Source organism: Zalophus californianus, chromosome 9 (genome assembly GCF_009762305.2).
Source record: "Zalophus californianus isolate mZalCal1 chromosome 9, mZalCal1.pri.v2, whole genome shotgun sequence".
Lineage (NCBI taxonomy): Eukaryota > Metazoa > Chordata > Mammalia > Carnivora > Otariidae > Zalophus > Zalophus californianus.
This window is the reverse complement of record NC_045603.1, coordinates 59,577,662-59,585,361: the sequence shown is the minus strand read 5'-3', so window position 1 is coordinate 59,585,361 and position 7,700 is coordinate 59,577,662.

Sequence of the window (7,700 nt, the reverse complement as noted above, 5' to 3'; positions counted from 1 at the left end):
AGCAGGGAGCCCCATGTGGGGCTTGTTCCCAGAACCCCGGGATCAGGATCGGAGCAGAAGGCAGATGCTTAATAAGTGAGACACCCACTCTTTTCCCTCTTTGTAATTAATATATATTTTGTTGGAAGGTACTTTGAAGCTATGTGAATATCCTGTTCCTCATCAAACTTCTACCAGTTTTAGCCCTCACTCATGCTTCCTGGCTGAATTATTGATTCCTGTGGCTGCCAAATAGTGACTTTTCTAGTTCAATCATTCCCTCTGCATTCATTAGCTGTCCTTCTGCTGTTAGGAAAAATTTTTCTCACTTCCCCATTTATTCATTAATTTTTTTCTATCAATATGGACTCATGACTTCCTCTTTAGTCAATGAATTATAATTGTGTTAATATCATCATTAATTATTATTATAATCTTTTATAATCTTTTTCTTCTCCATGGAACGTGGTTAGCCTGAGACAAGCCGGCAGTGGTGGGGGTAAGTGGGCCTTCTGGTCAGCTCCTGTATTCTTTTGTCATGTCTCGGTCATTCTTTGAGTGCTTTTTTTTCCTCCCAGCACAAGGCATTCCAGACTCATCATGTACTTTGCTCTAGCCCCACCTGGTATCAGCCATTTCTCCAAGGACCTCTGCTTTCTTACTGGTATTTAGATACAAGGATATGGTGTGCTCATGGTTCTTCAGATGTCGCTGCTTCCAGGCCCTTCCATGGTCACAGCTGGGAATATACGTACGTATGTATGTACATACGTACACGTGTATGTATGTATGTATGTGCATTTGTACAAGTAAGTAACACATGCAACGTTTACATCTAGATGTATTTCTACATCTATTTATATATACTGAAAACTGTGAGTTCTTTATTAAAAGATTTATTTGAGAGAGAGGGAGAGAGTGCACACGTGTGCACATGAGTGGGGTAGAGGGAGGGAATCCCAAGCTGACTCCCCACTCAGCACAGAGCCCGCTGCGGGGCTCCATCTCATGACCCAGGAGATCATGACCTGGGCCAAAACTAAGAGTCCGATGCTTGGCCGACTGAGCCACCCAAGAGCCCCTGAAAACCATGAATTCTTATTGTTACGTCCCCTTTCAGTCTGGCACCAGACAGTTCAGGCCCACTCACTCTGCAATGGGTAGAGCCCCCTCCCCACGCTGCTTGGGCTCTGATACCCCACGCGAGGCCACTACTTTCCCTCTTGCCCCTGCTGCCCCTGGGCGTCAGACACCCTCCTCATCTCTCTACACTTCCAGCACCATGCTCCGGCTTTCCAGCAATCCCCTGGCCTCCTGCCCTGCCCTGCCCTGCCCTGCCCTGCCCAGGGTGGATACCTACTCTGCTGGGCTCTGCCTACTGGTGCTCCTACTGAATTATTCAGGGGGGAAGTCAGCAATGGGGGCAGGCTGAGAGGAAGACAAAATGAAGCAGTTACTTTGTTATTGATCTATCTTTTAATTCATTGCTTATAGTTTAGTTTTGCTTTGTGGCCCAATCTGAGAATCTTTTGCTTTTAATGCATGAATCTGTGCTGTTTTTATTTATTCATATGATAAGGTGTGTTTGGTCCTAGTTTTATCTTCTTCACGCTGTCCTTCCATCTTACTATATTTTATCATTTATATTTTGCTATGTGATCTGTGTTTCTTTTTTCTCTTTTATGTGTAGTACTTCTGATAACATAAAAGATTCATAGTTTGGTTATGGTCCGATTCATTATCTTTATACCCATAACTTCAAATGCTGTACTCAATTCGGTATTATGTAGAGTTGATTCCCCCTACTAGCAATAATTAAAATAGTGTATTTCTACTTTCTTCCTTTCTCTTGACCATCTGATTTTCATGGATTATGGACTTATTATTACTTCTTCTAGTAATTTCCTTTATACTTTTGTTACTTGCTTTAGCAGGTTAAAAATAGTTTTTGATACTCCAACTACAAAGGTTGCTCACGTCAGCTTATTTATATTAACTCCTGTTTGCTTTTCTCTCCTCTCATCCCCATGCTGATCTTTGGTTACATACTCATAGTTCTTAACACTTACCTTCTGCCCTGTAATCATAATTCCTGCAACAACTTTAGCTTTTTTTCTTGCACTGAAATGGATTTAGCACTCACAGCTAATCCTTTTACCTCATTTTCTCTGTTTATCTCTTGGCGCTAGAGTTTATGTCTAATAGTGTTTTTGAAAAGGGTTCATAGGAATGAAATTCCCTGAATTTGGCATGCTGGAGATATTTGTCTGTTGCCTTTAGCCTGGTAAAATAGTTTGATTTAGTACAAAGTATTTGGGTCTCACTTTTCTTCTCCCAGAGGACTTTAGAGATTTCTTCACTGTCTTTTGGTGGTGTAGTCTGGAGGCAACCTGAATAGTTATTTCCCCTCAGTAAATGTGTTGATAGTTTTCCCTGAATGCCCAATGACCCTTTCTTTATTTTCCAAGATAAGGAATTTTATTAGGCCAGTTCTCAGCATTGGTCTTTTTTAATTTAACTTAATTTTATTTATTTATTTGAGAGAAGAGAGAGAGTGAACGAACAGGAGCAGGGGGTGAGTGCAGAGGGAGAGGGAGAAGCAGGCTCACAGCTGAGCAGGGTGCCCGATTTAGGGCTCAATCCCAGGACCCCGAGATTATGACCTGAGCTGAAGGCAGCCGCTTAACCAACTGAGCCACCCAGGCGCCCCAGCATTGATCTTTTTGAATCACTTTTTCCTTTCAACCTATAGATTAAAGTTTTCTACTTTTAATTTTAATTTTTAACTGTGGCAAAATACACACAACATAGAATTTACCATAGAACCCACTTTCGCTCTACAGTTCACTGGTGTGAAGTATTTTCACGTAGTTGTGCAACCAATGTCCAGAACTTGTTCATCTTGCAAAACTGTAACTCTATACCCACTAAACAGCTCCTGGTTTCCCCTCCCCCCAGCCAGATTCCAGTTTTTTTTCTATTTTTAAGGATCGCTGTCTTCAATAATGTTTTCCTTTTGTGGAGCAGAAAGTATACATAGGGCAGATCTGGTTACAAACAAGGTGTTCTTGATTTTGCTCTTCTGAGTATATCGTGTCCCTTAGAGAAGTGCGTTGTCAGCTCTGCCCATGAGCTGTCACTATGGGACACACTGTGTCAGCATCCTCCCTCGATCTGATTCCAGTTTCAGGAGACTTGGCAGAAGTTCTTCATAGAAAGTGTTACTGGGGGTTGTAAGTGCTTTCTATTTTCATCCAAAATGGAACTGACATAGATTTCTTGACTTCCCCTCTTTACACTTGGAATTATGTTATAGAGGGTTTTTTCCCCCATTAATTTGTATATAATTTATTTAGAATATAATCCCCATCTGAACATTAAACATCCCTAACCCCAGGAAGCAGGAATACAACCACAAACCCAGAAATAAGCCCATTTTAATTAAAGTTATTTTTTTTGTCATTTCATGAAATTTGGGGTGGGAAGGGAGGTAGAAAGCTGTGGCTAGCCTTCCATCTGGACACAGGTGTGTTTGTACGAACCTTCAGTGGTTTGCTCCACAGAGACCACACTCTGCCCACCCCCACCTCCCAACCGAAGTAAGGAGTGGACAGGCCCCTACCACAAGGGGGAGCTGTCTGCTTCTTTTATCCCCCTGCAGCCGACAGTCTGCCTGGATCCTTCCACGGCTGCCAAGGTCTCTGGCATTGAAAGAAATTTCAGCCCGCGGCGGGGTCCTCTGGAACAGTATCTGGCAGTCTGTTCCCCTTCATCAGGTTTTGTCATGATCACTGTGCCTCCAAAGGCACCTATGTTTGGATGCGCGGTGGTTGAAGTTTTTCTCCCGTGAGGCTGGCGGACCTGATTCGTGTCGGGGCGCTGGAAAGCAGGTCTCCCCGGGGCCTGGGTGGGTCTTATCAGTGGGGAAGATGGGAGAAGTGTTGTGTGCAGGAATGGGCCTCCGTGCATGGTGCCTACGGGAATCCCCTTTCAGTACACAGACCACTTGTGAAGCATGTTACCTACTGACTGTATACTGAGATGGATCCCACAGACCTGCTTCTTCCAGCTACCTGTCCGGCGAAGAGGTAGCACACAGGCCCAAAACATGTTGGGAGAGTAGAGAGGTAATAGTGTCAACCCGCGATGGTGGGGTTTTCTCTTTCTCCTAATGCAAGTGCCTGACGTAAGCTTTGATTGCCACAGCGTCCACTTCCAAGAGGCACCTGCATCCAAGAGGCTTGTCTTGGATAAACGCATTGCGGGCCACAGGACTAGACACAGAGCCAGGCTGCCTGCCCCGCTCAAGGCTCCTCTGTTTTCCAGCTCTTGCTTGGTTTCGATAACTGACCATTTATGCTGCTTGTGTTTTCTCTCCCATCGCTATAAATTCCTGCTCTGACGTTTTAAATTCATCAATGGCGAGCGAGCCTGTGGAACGCTAGGTCCCCACCTTTGACCCCAATAAAAGCAGAACCCCAGGCCTGCGTGCTCTTTCCTCCCCATGATCTTGCTGTGTGGCCCCAGGCATCCCCTGTCATTTCCAGGTCTTATAAGTAATAAACCTTTTTTTTTCCTTCCAAGTTTCATGATGGTTATTGCTGAAGGGCATCTTGCAATCATAATAAGAACCACGAAGGCCACCGCATTGGTTATTGATAGGCTGAGACCTGCATAAAACAAGAGTATGGGGAAATTAATTTCACAGGATGAGCATGGAGAGGAAGGGGAAAGTAGTGATCCACTCAGTTTTCGGCTAATGTTTATTGAGTGCCTGCTATGTTCTGGAAACTGTTTAAGGCACGGGGGATATATCAGTGAAAAGAACAGAAACCCCTGCCCTCATGGTGCTTCACATTCTAGTGAAGAAAACAGACAAGTAAGCAAATTCTATAGTATACCAGATGGTGAGCAATGCTAGAAGGTGAGCAAGTTCACAAGATCTGCATTCTAAAATGGTGCCTGTAGTTAACAATACAGTGTCATGCACTTAAAGACTTGTTAAGAGGGTAGATGCCATGCTGAGATGCTAAGTGTTCTTAACACACACACACACACACACACACACGGAGCAAGGGACACAAGAAATCTTTTGGAGGTGATAGTTATGTTTATTACCTTGATTGTGGGGATGGTATCGTGGGTGTATGCGTATGTCCAAACTTGCCAAAATGTATACATTGAATATGTGCCATTTCTTTGGGTATATTAAATATGCCTCAAAAAAGCTGAAAAGAAGAAAAAGAAATGCTAAGGACAAAATAAAGTAGGGAATGTATGGGAGGATAGTGGTAATTTTAGGTGGGCTGGCCAGGAAAGGCTTCTCTGAAAGGGTGGTATTTGGATAAAGAGCTGAAGTAAGTGAGGTAGTGAGCCATGCAGATTATATGACAGATGTTAATATATATCTTTTGCAATTATTTAAACCTTGAATAAAAAGTTCTAGATGCCAAACTCATTGTATGAGGTCAGCATTACCTTGATTCCAAAACCAGACAAAGACCCCACTAAAAAGGAGAATTAAAGACCAATATCCCTGATGAACATGGATGTGAAAATCCTCAACAAAATACTAACTAACTGAATCCAACAGTACACTGAAAGGATTATTCACCATGATCAAGTGGGGCTTATTCCTGGGCTGCAGGGGTGGTTCGACATCCACAAATCAATCAATGTGATACACCACATTAATAAAAGAAAGGATAAGAACTGTATGATCCTCTCAATAGATGCAGAAAAAGCATTTGACAAAATACAGCATCCTTTCTTGATTGAAATTCTCAGAAAAGTAGGGATAGAAGGAACATACCTCAACATCATAAAAGCCATATACAAAAGACCCACAGTTAGCATCATCTTCAATGGGGAAAAACTGAGAGCTTTTCCTCTAAGGTTAGGAACATGGTGGGGATGTCCACTCTCACCACTGTTGTTCAACATAGTACTGGAAGTCCTGGCCTCAGCAATCAGACAACAAAAAGAAATAAAAGGCATCCAAATGGGCAAGTAAGAAGTCAAACTTCACTATTTGCAGATGACATGATACTCTATGTAGAAATCCCCAAAGATTCCACCAAAAAACTGCTAGAACTGATACATGAATTCAGCAAAGTTGCAGTATATAAAATTAATGTACAGAAATCTGTTGCATTCCTATACACCAATAATGAAGCAGCAGAAAGAGAAATCAAGGGATTGATCCCATTTACAATTGCACCAAAAACCATAAGATACCTAGGAATAAACCTAACCAAAATGGTAAAAGATCTGTACATTGAAAACTATAGAACACTTAATGAAAGAAATTGAAAAAGACACCGAAATGGAAAAACATCCCATGCTCATGGATCGGAAGAACAAATATTGCTAAAATGTCTATTCTACCCAAAGCAATCTACACATTCAATGCAATCCCTATTGAAATAACATAAGCATTTATCACAGAGCTAGAACAAACATTCCTAAAATTTGTGCGGGACCAGAAAAGACCCTGAACAGTCAAAAGAATGTTGAAAAAGAAAGCAAAGCAGAAGGTATCACAATTCCGGATTTCAAGCTCTATTACAAAGCTGTAATCATCAAGACAGTATGGTACTGGCACAAAAACAGAAACATAGATCAATGGAACATAATAGAGAACCCATAAATGGACCCTCAACTCTATGGTCAACTAATCTTCAACAAAGTAGGAAAGAATAGCCAATGGAAAAAAGACAGTTTCTTTAACAAATGGTGTTGGGAAAATTGGGACAACTGGACAGCCACATGCAGAAGAATGAAACTGGGCCACTTTTTGCACCATATACAAAAATAAAATAAAAATGGATGGAAGACCTAAATGTAAGAAAGGAAACCATCAAAACCCTAGAGGAGAGCACAGGCAGCAACCTCTCTGACCTCAACCTCAGCAACTTCTTATTAGACATGTCTCCGGAGACAAGGGAAACAAAAGCAAAAATGAACTATTGGTACTTCATCAAGAAAAAAAACTTCTGCACAGAGAAGGAAACAATCAACAAAACTAAAAGACAACCTATGGAATGAGAAAGATATTTACAAATGATATCAGATAAAGGGCTAGTGTACAAAATCTATAAAGAACTTATCAAACTCAACACCCAAAGAACAAAGAACAAACAATCCAGTTAAGAAATGGGCAGAAGACATGAATAGACCCTTTTCCAGAGAAGACATCCAGATGGCCAACAGACACACGAAAAGATGCTCTACATCTCTCATCATCAGGGAAATGTCAATCAAAACCACAATGAGATACCACCTCACACCTATCAGAATGGCTAAAATTAACAACTCAGGAAACAACAGGTGTTGGCGAGGATGTGGAGAAAAGGGACCCCTTTTGCACTGTTGGTGGGAATGCAAACTGATGCAGCCACTCTGGAAAACAGTATGGAGGTTCCTCAAAAAATTAAAAATTGAACTACTCTGTGACCCAGTAATTGCACTACTGGGTATTTATCCAAAGGATACAAAACTGCTGATTTGAAGGGGCACATGCACCCCAATGTTTATAGCAACACTATCAACAATAGCCAAATTATGGAAAGAGCCCAAATGTCCATCAAGTGATGAATGCATAAAGAAGATGTGGTATATATACACAATGGAATATTACTCCACCATCGCAAAGAACGAAATCTTGCCGTTTGCAATGATGTGGATGGAACTAGAGTGTATTACGTTAAGCGAAATAAGTC